This window comes from Pteropus vampyrus, unplaced genomic scaffold (genome assembly GCF_000151845.1).
Source record: "Pteropus vampyrus isolate Shadow unplaced genomic scaffold, Pvam_2.0 Scaffold60, whole genome shotgun sequence".
In the NCBI taxonomy this organism is placed as follows: Eukaryota; Metazoa; Chordata; class Mammalia; order Chiroptera; family Pteropodidae; genus Pteropus; species Pteropus vampyrus.
In genome coordinates, this window is record NW_011888841.1 from 4,060,151 (window position 1) to 4,072,489 (window position 12,339).

Genomic DNA, 12,339 nt, shown 5'->3' on the forward strand with positions numbered 1-12,339 from the left:
AGAAAGATGTCCTATAGATTTGGCCACCTTAATATTATGGGTGTCACTCACTACAGTGGGCTCAATAAAGTAATACAGGAGATTCGGCGTCAAGAGTCCCTCTTGAATGAGTAGGAGGGCAAGTCATTAAGGCAACGCTCATGTCTCTGTCTCTCTCAAAGCCAGCTACGAACGAGGAGCCGAGGATGGGGAGATTGCTGGAGGGGGCGTGGGGACCCAGAAGGTGTGGGGCATGTTCTTTTCCAAAGACAAGAAATACCAGAGCGTGTCTGTGTGCTGACAGGAGTGGGAATCGTGCAGGGGCAGGGGGAGGGGGACGAGAAGCATGGACTGGGTTCAGAACGTAAGCGAAAAGAGTGGATATAAGGTGGGACAAGAGAGGAAACAAGATGGTGTGGACACAGGCCAAGCTGTGAAATTATTGGAATCACCTGCTCTTAACCTCCGAACCTCTGAGCTATTTCTTCATACTCGTGTACTCTTTACTTCCTGAAACTCTTTCTAGATTTAAACCATGGATACATCCTATCTGCTTTAAAATCCCTAAGAATCCCATGTAAATAACTGCTTATTTTCCTAAACACATGTGTTGCCAATTCAATACAGACGGACATTTTATTTACAAGTATTATAGTCCTACAAATTGTGTTTATTCAATATAATGTGATAAGCAAAACATTTTATCAAAAAAGACAAATTAAAAGTGGCCCAAAAAAGTGGCAAGATCTAGAGTCACTACATATAGTTTTCATACATTGTTCTTCAGCATCTTCTTGTTATCAGGGTCTCGACCTCGTTTTCCATCCATGCCATTTCCACTTTCATATTAGTGTGGCAATCAAATTGTTTCTGGGATATAATATTTCCAATGCTTTACAGAATGTGTCTCTTCTCTGAAAATGTGTGAATTTATATATTCCTATATCCCCTCACTTACTTTCCCCTGCTAAATTAAGAAAGAAATAATAGGACATGTAACATAAAACATATTACCGTACTTGTCCAACTGGATAGATAGTTCATTTTCAAATATAGTAGCAAATGTTGTTTCAGTATAAAAAAAGTTTTTAACTTTTCAAATCCAAATGCACTGAGTTATTTTAAGCTCTGCTACCATCAGTCAGATGCCTGGTGAGGAAGAACATATAACTTAGATAAAGAGCGGCTGCAGTAATCACCACAAATCACCAGTTAGGATGCTGCTCGCAACGGTGATACAGGCTGAAAAGTCCCCCTCTCTCCCTCAAAAAAAAAAAAAAAAAAAACACACACGAAAAAGTTGATGTGGTGTAAAAGCTAATAGTTTGCTGTTGTTTGTGCCATCTGTCATCCCACTGGACACACTCCACACCATCTCCACAGCACAAATAGGAGATGAGAAGAAATTCATCTTTTATGTTGACATCACACAATGTCATTTTTTCATTTACAGGCATTGGTAAATTTCACTTGATATCAAAATTAATCCAGAAGTTTATAAGTAAAAGAAGTAGTGAGGAAGTTTCAAATAAAGTTTCAAATATCTCTAAGTGAATGAAAACCATCTAAACTTTAAGGGCATTTCTAACTTTCTATGAAATAAGAGCATTTTTAGGTAAGTAATTTTATTTGTTCAAATGTCCTTTCTTTGTTGAGAAACATCTACCTACAAAAGTTATATCTGGGTTCACCAATCCAGATAGCAAGCTAATTTGAATAACTCTAAACTTTTCTAAATGCCATTAAACTCAAAATGCCATTCCACTACATACCCACCAAAATGGCTAAAATTAAAATTGAGGTAATAAATGGTGAGAATGTAGAGCAACATGACATCTCATATACTGTTTACGGGAATATAAATTGGTAAAAAAAAAAAAAAAAAATTAGAAACTACAGAAAAACAACTACAAAAGCCAACGGTATGTCAATAAATATTTGACAACTGATTCTCAGTGGAAGGGGCTGATTTGTAGTATCTGCCTATTTCCACAGTAAAAATACTCCCCCGATGGCCAATTTCAAGCTACCATCACTCAGCAGAAACTTGGAAAGAAATGTGGAAAACTGACTCTTGTGAGCTGGTGCAAGCCACTCCATCTTACCTTTGACTATAGCTGAACATATATCTTCCATAAAACCCTAAAGATTTTGTCCTAATTATAATCCCAAAAGAGATGTGTATATATGTTCACCAAAAGCTGCATTCAAGAATGTTCATAACAAAATTTACATAAGCCAGAAACTGGCAACAACCCAAATGTCCATCAATGAGGGAATGGATAAATGGTGCCATATGCATGCAATGGAAAGACATTCAGCAAAGAAGAAATCATTACACAGAACACAGACGAATCTCTCAAATGCAATTTTGATCAAAAAAGCCAGACACCAAAAAGTAGCGATCCCATTTATATAAAGTTTAAAAATAGGCAAAACATATCTGTGCTGCTCGAAATCAGAATAGTAGTCACCTTTATGGAGTAGCAACACCTGTGCAAGGGGACAAAGGAGGCTTCCTGAATTGGCCCTGATACACAGGTATGTTCATTTTATAAAACTTCCTTGAACTGCAAACTCATAATTGCACACTTTTTTTAAATGCATGTTATACAAAAAGTTTACTTTTTAAAAAAATATATACATCTTAATATATTAGTTCCTTGCTTAAAACCTTCCAGTTACTTGGAATAAAACAAAATCCTTACCATGGTCTAGCAGGGGTCCTCGGCCCCCAGGCCATGGACCCATGTCAGTCCCTGGTGCCAAAAAGGTTGGGGACCACTGGCTACAGAACTCTGCATGAGCTGGCCCGGGCCCTTCTGTTTGACTTCACCTCCTAGTACATCCGGCCCCACTCCCTGCACTCCAGCCACACGCCTGTTCTATGAACACACCACGCCGGCTATTGCCACAGGGCCTTTATACATGCTGCTGTCATTGCTTGAAATGCTGAAAACTCACAGACACGCAGGTCCGAGTCCATCGCCAGGCAGGTTGTACATCAAAAGTCATCTTCTCAGAAAAAGGCCTTCCCTGAATTCTCGATAAAGTCGTCTCCCTGTCACTCTCTATCCAATTACCCTGTTTTATTTTTAATACTGCATTTATTGCTAGCTGAAACTGCCCTAATGTATTGTCTTCCTCCCATCATGCAGCTACTCACCTCAACAAAGTAGGCAGAAATAATGTCTGTTAGTCACTATTTCTTCCAGCATTAGAAGAATGCCTGGCAGATAGTAGATAGTTGTTGATTGAAGAAAAAAAAAATTAACTGATGAATAAACAGTAGATCTTTTTTTTCCCCAGGAAAAAAAAAAAATTACTGTTTCTTTCTAGGATACAATTAATACAATCTTTCAATAAACTGGATTGGCAATGGAAAGAAGATCTCTTGGAGTATTCTCATATCTCAAAAGAGTTTATGAATCTGTAAGTATATTAGGAAGAAATGTACCACCTACATTTGCTTCTTAAATCATGCAGTCATTATGTGATAATTCTCATTTCCTCCTAATCATAGACTTTAACTATCAGGACAAGTACAGGAGTCATCCAGAAGAAAAAAATGTGGTGTCCCACCTCACCGTGGTGAAATGCATTCATGTGACATAATAAACAGTTTGAAACTGTAATCACTGAAAACACGAACTGACTCCCATATATGAGAGGCTATGTTCATCCCAAGACATGACTTTCAGGGGACTGTTCTTACAGCCCTTCTCCCTGGGATTTCAATGGAGAAATCCTAAAATCCCTGCCTTCATCCTGGCTCTTAAGCAATTCTTCTTCCTGTTCCTGGGAAAATAGATCTTTAAAATCCTTAGTCATTTTGCCCAGGTGTGTATAGATGAGAAGTCCTTTCAGAACATCAAACATATTGTTCATCTGCGCAGTCTCCTGTCTACTGCAATCACTGTTCTCTTTCTTATTGTCAACTCTGGGGGTGAAATTATTCATCACCAATATGGAAACCAAATAATCAGACAGAGTTTTTTCAGTGTTTCTCCAAGCTGAATATTTGGATCTGCCCTATTCAAAATCACTTGTGTTTGAAATTGTTTAAAAACAAGTTTAAGAAATCTGAGAATTACATATAATTATTCTACCAAGTTATGGAGGCTGACATATAAAATTTTATGTCAATTAATGTGAGAGCCATCAGAGGGATTATTGTTTAAAAGAACGAATTGCCCCAAACAGCAATATTTTAAAAACTACCTTATAAAATGGGGTTTTAATTGAATCTAACACAAGAGGAGACTGCCTGCCTTCTTATAGCAAATGTATATGAAGATGGGCTGGGAGTACAGCAGGAAAGGGTGCAGTAGAAAAAAAATGGAAACATACAACAAATGGTCTGGAGATCTTACAGACTCAGCTAGGTAGAGAATTAGTAGCAGAGGAAGAAAGATGTTGATGCCTTTGATCAATGAGAAACCCTGGAGAGGCGAGACTTGCACAGTTAAGGGTTAAAAAGAGATTGAAAGCAAAATGCTTAGAGGAGATGAGGTGGCAAAGAGAGCCAGGAATTTCTCAAGTAATGGGAGCCAGCAGACACAGGGACTATGACCCATCTCCAGCTTCTCACACTTCACTTGGAACTTTCTTCAAACCGCTGAAAGCATGCTACTTCAGAACATGAGTCAACCCTCACTAAGAAATATTTTTAAGACTGGAGAATGAAATTTACCATCAATATCATAATGAAATAAATGTATTTGAAAGGAAACTCTTATATGAGGTTAGAAATTAGATCATTTCTTTCCTCCAGAAGCAGAGGCAGCCTATTTTATAGTCCATATGCCAATGCTGGCCCTTATTAACACAAATTAAATTGCACAAATCACCTAAAGAAAAACAATGAATGTCAGCAGTCCAATTTTACACAAGTTTCTTTTCTGCTATAAGAAAGAAAACTCATCAGAAAAGATCAATCTTACCCTCTTGCGTTGAGATATGAATCGGCCATGTAACTGTCACCTGAATATAAAAATGTAATTTCTGTATCAAATATGTGTTGAAGAAAACCAAATTCGACCTATTACTCTAATTTCAATTGCTTTGGAGAATGATGTTACTGATACAATAGGATGGTTTAGTACAATTAAAATAAGTTAAAATGAATAAAGAGAACACATTTGAGATTTCATTCACGAAATTCAACAAATGAAAGAAGTTCTCTTTATTTAAAGTAATAAAGTTGTAAAGTTCTCTTTATTTAAACTTTTTAAAAACACATTTCAGTTGAATAAGAATTATACTGAAAATTATTCCTTACATAATCAGGGATGAGAAACAAGAAGCCATCTACATAATCGGTAACATGAAATTCTTAGTCAAACCAGATACAAAGATAAGCAATTATAACTAAAGGAAGGATGTCAGGAGCCACAGTACAGGAAGTAGTGACTACAAATGAATGACTAATGAAATCCACATTTAGGCACCTTTTACTTTATAGAAATGATCCCATGGTTCATCTGACAATGGATGTGAATCTTAATAATTTTTTTCCATAATGTAAAATATACTCAGAAAATGAGAAGAATCAAACTCTAGATTCAAATTCCATAATGGGAAGTATGAAAAATCAAAATCCTACCTGGAGAGGCTGAGTAGGGGACCGCTTAAGAATGTGTACGCTGGAGGTGAACGGCCCTGCTTCCCATCCCACCTCTCCTGCAGGCGCTGGCCTTGCCCAAGTGACTTGACCTCTGTGGACCTCAGTGTCATCACTCCAATACACAGGAATAATACTAGTAGCAGCAGCCCTAATTTTATATACAGATGCCACGGTATATTTCAGCCATTCATTTGTTTTCTAAATTTACCCAAATACATATCTGGTTTCTCCACTTTGCAGGACCAGGAAGAAGTCTTTATCAATAAACCCAAAGTCCACCAAGTTCTCAGTAATAACTTTATAATAACTAAAACCACAAGAGATTGTAGGTAAATAAGAATGCCAATCCTTAACAACGTTGAATGAAATAAACATTATTAAACTCATTTTTCACCTGAGGAAACTGAGATTTCAAAGTTTACCTCTCTCAAGATAACAAAGCAATGGCCAAGCTGCTCTTCAAACCCTGTAACGCCCCAATATGACCCTACATAACAGTTCCCAGAAAGGTTTTCATTCCACAACAAAGATGTACAAGAATATTTTTATATTCTAGTGTAGGGATTTGCAGAGTATGACCTGGGACTCCTGGGGGTCCTCAAGACCCTTCCAAAGAGACCCTGAGGTTGAAACTATTTTCATAATAATATGAAGACATTATTTGCCTTTTTTTATTCCTATTGTCTCATGAGCATACAGTGAAGTTTTCCAGAGGCTACATGACCTGTGATGTCACAGCAGACTGGACACAGAAGCAGATATAAGAATCCAGCTGTCTTCTATTAAGGCAAACATTAAAGAAACTTGCAAAAATGTAAAACAATGCTACTCTTTTCGCTAAAGTTTTTCTTTTTTAGTTTTAGAAAATAAGATTATTTTTCATTAAAATGTTGTTTATGTTAACATGGAATGGGTTTGTTATTTTTAAATAAATTATCAACACATTTATTTTAATATTCTCAGTTTTAAATTTAATACACCTAATATCTCTAATATAATACACATAGACCAAAGCTCTTCGGGGGCCGCAATAATTTTTAAGAGTCTAAAGGGATCCTAAGAGCAAGAAGTTTGAGAGCCTTGAAGAACATTCATCGTCTTTACACCATTGTCAGTACAAGAGCATTGGAGAGAAAACATATCTCTACCAGAAGTGGTTTTCAATTTAGCTTGACAATTATCTGGGCAACCTGAAATCAAGTGTCATTTTTATCACTGCATCCACCCAAACTGAAGGCATTTTTCTATGATAAAAGAACTTCCAAAAGATTACTGACAAGTGATATCGCATGATATTTTTAAATTGTGTGGGAACAGAATGGAATATGAATTAGGAAGTGAGAAGTTGAATGCTTTTATCACATGGTTTTATTGCATGTGTTTGAAAAGAAGTCCACATTTTAACAGATTATCAAAGAATTTAATCAATATAGCACAGTGGAAGAAGGTAAAAACTTAGTTTACCACAAACTATGAAGAGCCTTTAACTTTAAAAAAAAGTGTACAGTGCTCACTTTGGCAGCACATATATTAAAAAAAAGTGTACATGTATGTGTGTTATAGATATCTTCTAGACTCAACAACAAAAATAAACAAACACAAATAAAATAAAAATGTTACAATGAAATTTTATAATTATATTGTATATCATAGTATATGTTACATACTATACGATACATATAGATATAGATGATTCAAATAAACCAGTTAAGACTGACAGAGAAGAAATTAGGAGGTTCACTTTGATCAGTGTGAAAACTTTTCTGATATGTAAGCAGCTATCTAAATGTTAGAATACAAACTAACATCCCTATATGCATATTATATTTACGCATGTATATATTTTGATGGGTTTTGTCATCTCTAGTCTAGTCTACCTTCAAAGTAATCAAAGATTTTTAGTACAAAATTTCTTTCGATTTTTATTGTTTGTATTTTTTTTTATTTTTTCTGCTGTTATTCCTCATATGATAAATCATAGAAAGAAACGATTCTCACATACTTAGACCAATGCTAAATGGTTAAAAATCATTAACTACCACATCCTTCAAGAATGACAACAATGACATATCCATTGAGGTGAAAATACAGTCACAAAACAATACCAATGCCTAATAAACCCTGGCGCATCCACACATAACCTACAGCATAATAGAGGGTGGGCAAATTACATTTGCACAAAAACTTATCACCTTAATAAAACAGGATCAAAATACTTTGCACCAGGCATTCTGACTCTAAGAATTCTTACAGTCACTATTTGACATAAAAGAATTCAAGTTAAGTATAAAGAGTAAAATATGTGAAAGTAACAAAAAAGATTGTGAAAAAGAAACGTGTGCCAAGCAAAAGGCCATAACCTAGCTCTCAGTCACAGAGGGAACACAGTCAAAGGCTGTTGAGTCTTCCACAAACATAAAGTGATTTTTTTTTAAAGCAGGTGGTGGTGCAGAGGAAGGAAAGAGATTTAACTTTAATATTTAATGTTATTAGAGTAGCAAGCATTGACTCAAGACTATTTTTCTCTTTGATTTCCATAAAGGTCAATCTCTGACTGAAAAATCTAAGTTGCAGGTGGGATATTTAATTTCCTAAATGACCTCTAGTGGTCATCCAAGACACATGGCAAATGAAATAAAAGCTGTTTATATTACGAAGTATAAAATGATCAAATGACAAGGAGCATCCTGAAATTTCACTTGATAAAATAAATTCAGAGTACATCAAAACACTTAAAATGCATCCATTAACCCTAAAATTCTTTTAGGAATGTATCCTAAAGAAAAGATTTGACAAGGGCTCAAAATGTTATGAGTAAAAACGTTTATTTTGGGATTGCTTAACAAGAGTGTAACAGCCAACAATGCCAACTAGTTAAACAGATCATGATGCATCCACATAGTGAAACACTAATGCAGCCATCAAGAGTAATAAGGATGACTTATTCATTAAAAACAAACGTTTCAGCAAAATATTGTTGAATTAAAAAGCAAGTTAAAATAAGGGTAAAATAGCATAACTTTCTACCAGCATGGCTAAAAAGTCATGTGTGTGTGCTTACCTGGAAGATACATAGGATCTTTGGAGGGTAGCATTATAAATTTCTTAGATAAATTAATTTTCTATTTGTCTATAATAAACAGATATTGCTTTGTAATAATAAATACATTTTTCATAAAAATTAATATACATAAAGGGATATCGATCCATGGGATTATAGCCAGTTCCTGATCCAACCAGCCATATCTATGACAAACTTTGCAAACATCTGAGTACAATCTGTCTGATGCACTGACATGTTTTTTCTTTCTCTCTAAAAGACTGAAAGACAATACAGTATCCTGTGCACCCTTTTTCCTTAGAGCTTTATTTTTAAAGTGCACCCTAATTTACCAAAAGAAAGCATGCCAGCAACTTATTTTTATTCTTGAAAGAACAGATGGGTTTTATCTAGGTAGTTTCATAATGCAGTAATAAGTCTAATGTTAAATATATAAACATAATTGACCATTCTCTTCCGTAACTGTCAAATTACTTAGAGCATGTAATGTTTTATGTAACAATGCAAAGAATGACTTCTTGAAGGCATCTGAAAGCAACAACCCATAGAAGCCTTTGCAGAAATAAAGGCAGACTTTGTCAGGATTACATGAGTCTAGATGCAGAAAAACTTGCTACACCTGACTGATTACAAGTAATCTGAGCAAATAACAGGTAATTGGGATCAATTTTTCTCTAAACAGACCAGCAGATACCCAAAAAGAAAGTAAATCTGACTCATAATTATAGGCTGTGTTTATCCGACTGTCCATAACAATAAGGATATTTATAACACTCAACTACAAAACTACAAACCAGTTATCATTAGGGTTAATTCTGGCCCTAGCAAATAATTTTCTATCTTGATCAGTTGTATTGATCAACCAAGAGTTGAAATTTAAGACCAATCAACACTTGATTCTTTTGTTAACAGGACTCACAATAGGAGTCATTGAAATTAGCGGAAGTTTTCTCTTAAATTCTTTCTCCTCCACTGACCCTTTTTATCAGAACAGCCAATACGACAAACCACAGAATAACCCAAGCTTGCCTCCTGCTTCTGCTTGAAATGTTTAATTAGAGTGCCCTAAAAACAGAAGCAGAAGCAAAAGAATCTGTACCATCCAAAAAGTGCCCTTAAGCTAACCGCTAAATTATTTAGAATTCATCAGAATATGAAAACCACAATACTTTAACAGAATAACTTCAAACCAGAGCCATCAAACTTGCACAAAACCATTAAGTTAGACCTGGAATAAAGGCAAACAGAAAAGACCACTAAATTTCATTTAGTTTCTCTGGCAAAGTGAGTTAACTCAATAAACTTCAGCCTGACTTTTCTTTCATACTTCCTCACCTGGACATATTATTCTCAAGTTGCAAGAAGAAGATACAGCAAACTCCTAACACTGCACATGTAACTGACATAGTATCTTCAATTGCATTCTCCAGAATTATACTGACCCACAAGATGCTTTCTAAATTACAAATTACTTAGGGCGAGGGGAAGCAGTGAAAAATTTATATCATGTAAGTTCAAAGAAAATTTTCTTTAACGATTTCCATCTGGCATACTGCATGTGACAGTGGCAATCCTCACTGCCTTGTATGATGTAACGCATCATGACTGGTGTGATCCAGGCAGAGCATCTCAAAGGGGCATCCTGCCAAGAATGGCCCATGGGAAGTGACTTTTTTCATGGGTAATGAATGTATTAAAAATATATGCTATAGTTCATGTTCCTTGACATGACATAGCCTGGAGCTATGGCATACATAGCATTTGTGTCAAATTATTTTATTTTTGTCACTTGGCTAGTAAGTAATTATATGAAAAGAAATAGTCCACTGTCATAGTTATATTACCATACGTAAATAAGTAGGACATGAAGCTTGGGCTGGGTGTGGAGTGGAAGGAGGGAGAATAATTAGAAAAATGGTGTCTTAAAAATGTTGTAAAATTCTTTTTAACTCTTTAGAGACCTTTTATATAATGTGTAAGATAAGTGGAATCAAATGAACCAAACTGTATGCCTCCATGACTCAAATTCATCAATAAATATTCATATTTTCAATTTGTCCATTGGTGGCTTAAAATGATGTTCATTATCTCACAATTTCCCTGGATCAGCGTAGCTGGGTGTTGTGGCTCTGAGCACCATTCAAGACTTCGGTCACCTCAAGATGCAAGCTGGTTTATGTGGTGGCTGGCAGGATGCAGATCCCAGCAAGGTGTCAGACTCCGGACTGTTTCTCATGAGTTGTTGGCTGAGGGCTCCCTCATGTCCTTGCCACACGGGCCTCTCCACAGAGCATCTCAAGCTCGGCAATAAGCAAGAGAGTGCACAAGGGAGTGAATGCTAGCAACCCAAACAGAAGCAAAAGCCCACCACTTTTGCCTTTTTCTGTTCATTAGAAGCAAGTCATTAGGTCCAGCTCAGATTCTAGGGGATGGAGTGACATAAAAATGTGAACACCAGGAACTGGGGTTCACTGGGAGTCATGTCAGAGGCTGCTTACCACATCCACAAACACCTTCATTTTTAAAATGAAAAGGTCAAATAATATTTCTATCCCTGTAAGTAATGCATATTAAATCACGACCCCTTGCTAGAGAGTCACACTCAAAAAGAAAATGGTTCATTTTACAATAAAGCCAATCAATGCAATGAGCAAAGTGTCTAAACTTATGTTAAAGGAAAAAGTAAATTTAGCAGTTGGTAGTATAAAACAGATATCATGTTCGTAGGATTGTTCTTTCTGGTTCTTTTACCTCCATCATTCAGGTCACGATTCTTCTTTTCCCTGGCAAGATGGTGTCAAAATTAACATTCAGTGCTGAGAGAATCCGTGACCTTTCAGCATTTAATGGTTCTCAGCCACTCACCCAGAGAAATGGGCAGTACAAGAGTCAAAAGCCCAGACTGACAAACAGCTACCTCCACTTATAACTAACAGAGCAGGATTTTTCTCTACTTATTTAATTAATATAAGCCAAATAATATACAGATAAACCACTAATATGTCCATATGATAAATACTAATTAATATCGAGTCCTTACTATGATCCGATCACTTAACTACTTAATACGTGCATTCACACATATACTTATTAATGTATGGGCATCTACATGTAAACTCAAGAAAATCCTATTAATTGATGGCTATTAATATTATTAATGCATTTATAGTACAATTAGATGTAAACTACTCAACTTTTTAAAGCCTATAATTTCTGCCATTCTTCTTCAATTAGCACTGAAACCCATCAAGTAATAAAAAATGTCAAGAAAATTACATAGTAAATATAAAATGACTCTGGCTACTTTATACTCAGCTTGACTAGTTTACACACACTTTGAATTTGCTTCCTGGAATTGAATAAAATGGTATGCTTGGAGAGTTGGTTATTTTATTTCTACTCAAGGAAATCGTTTTTAAATTCACAGAATTGCTTTTTCAACCCCAAGGTTATTTATTTTGCTCTCCTTTAAATACATACACATCTTACAGAATATGTAAATACTTTTTCATTTGCTTTTTCTGATGCAAAAATTTATATTGATATTATATAAAAATATACTATGTGTATCAAAATTTAAAAAAAAACTTCTAAAACGTAAAATAAATGCTGTATCATCAGCTCTAAAAGTTGATTGAATGCCTACTATATTTAAGGTGCTCTGCTCACGCTG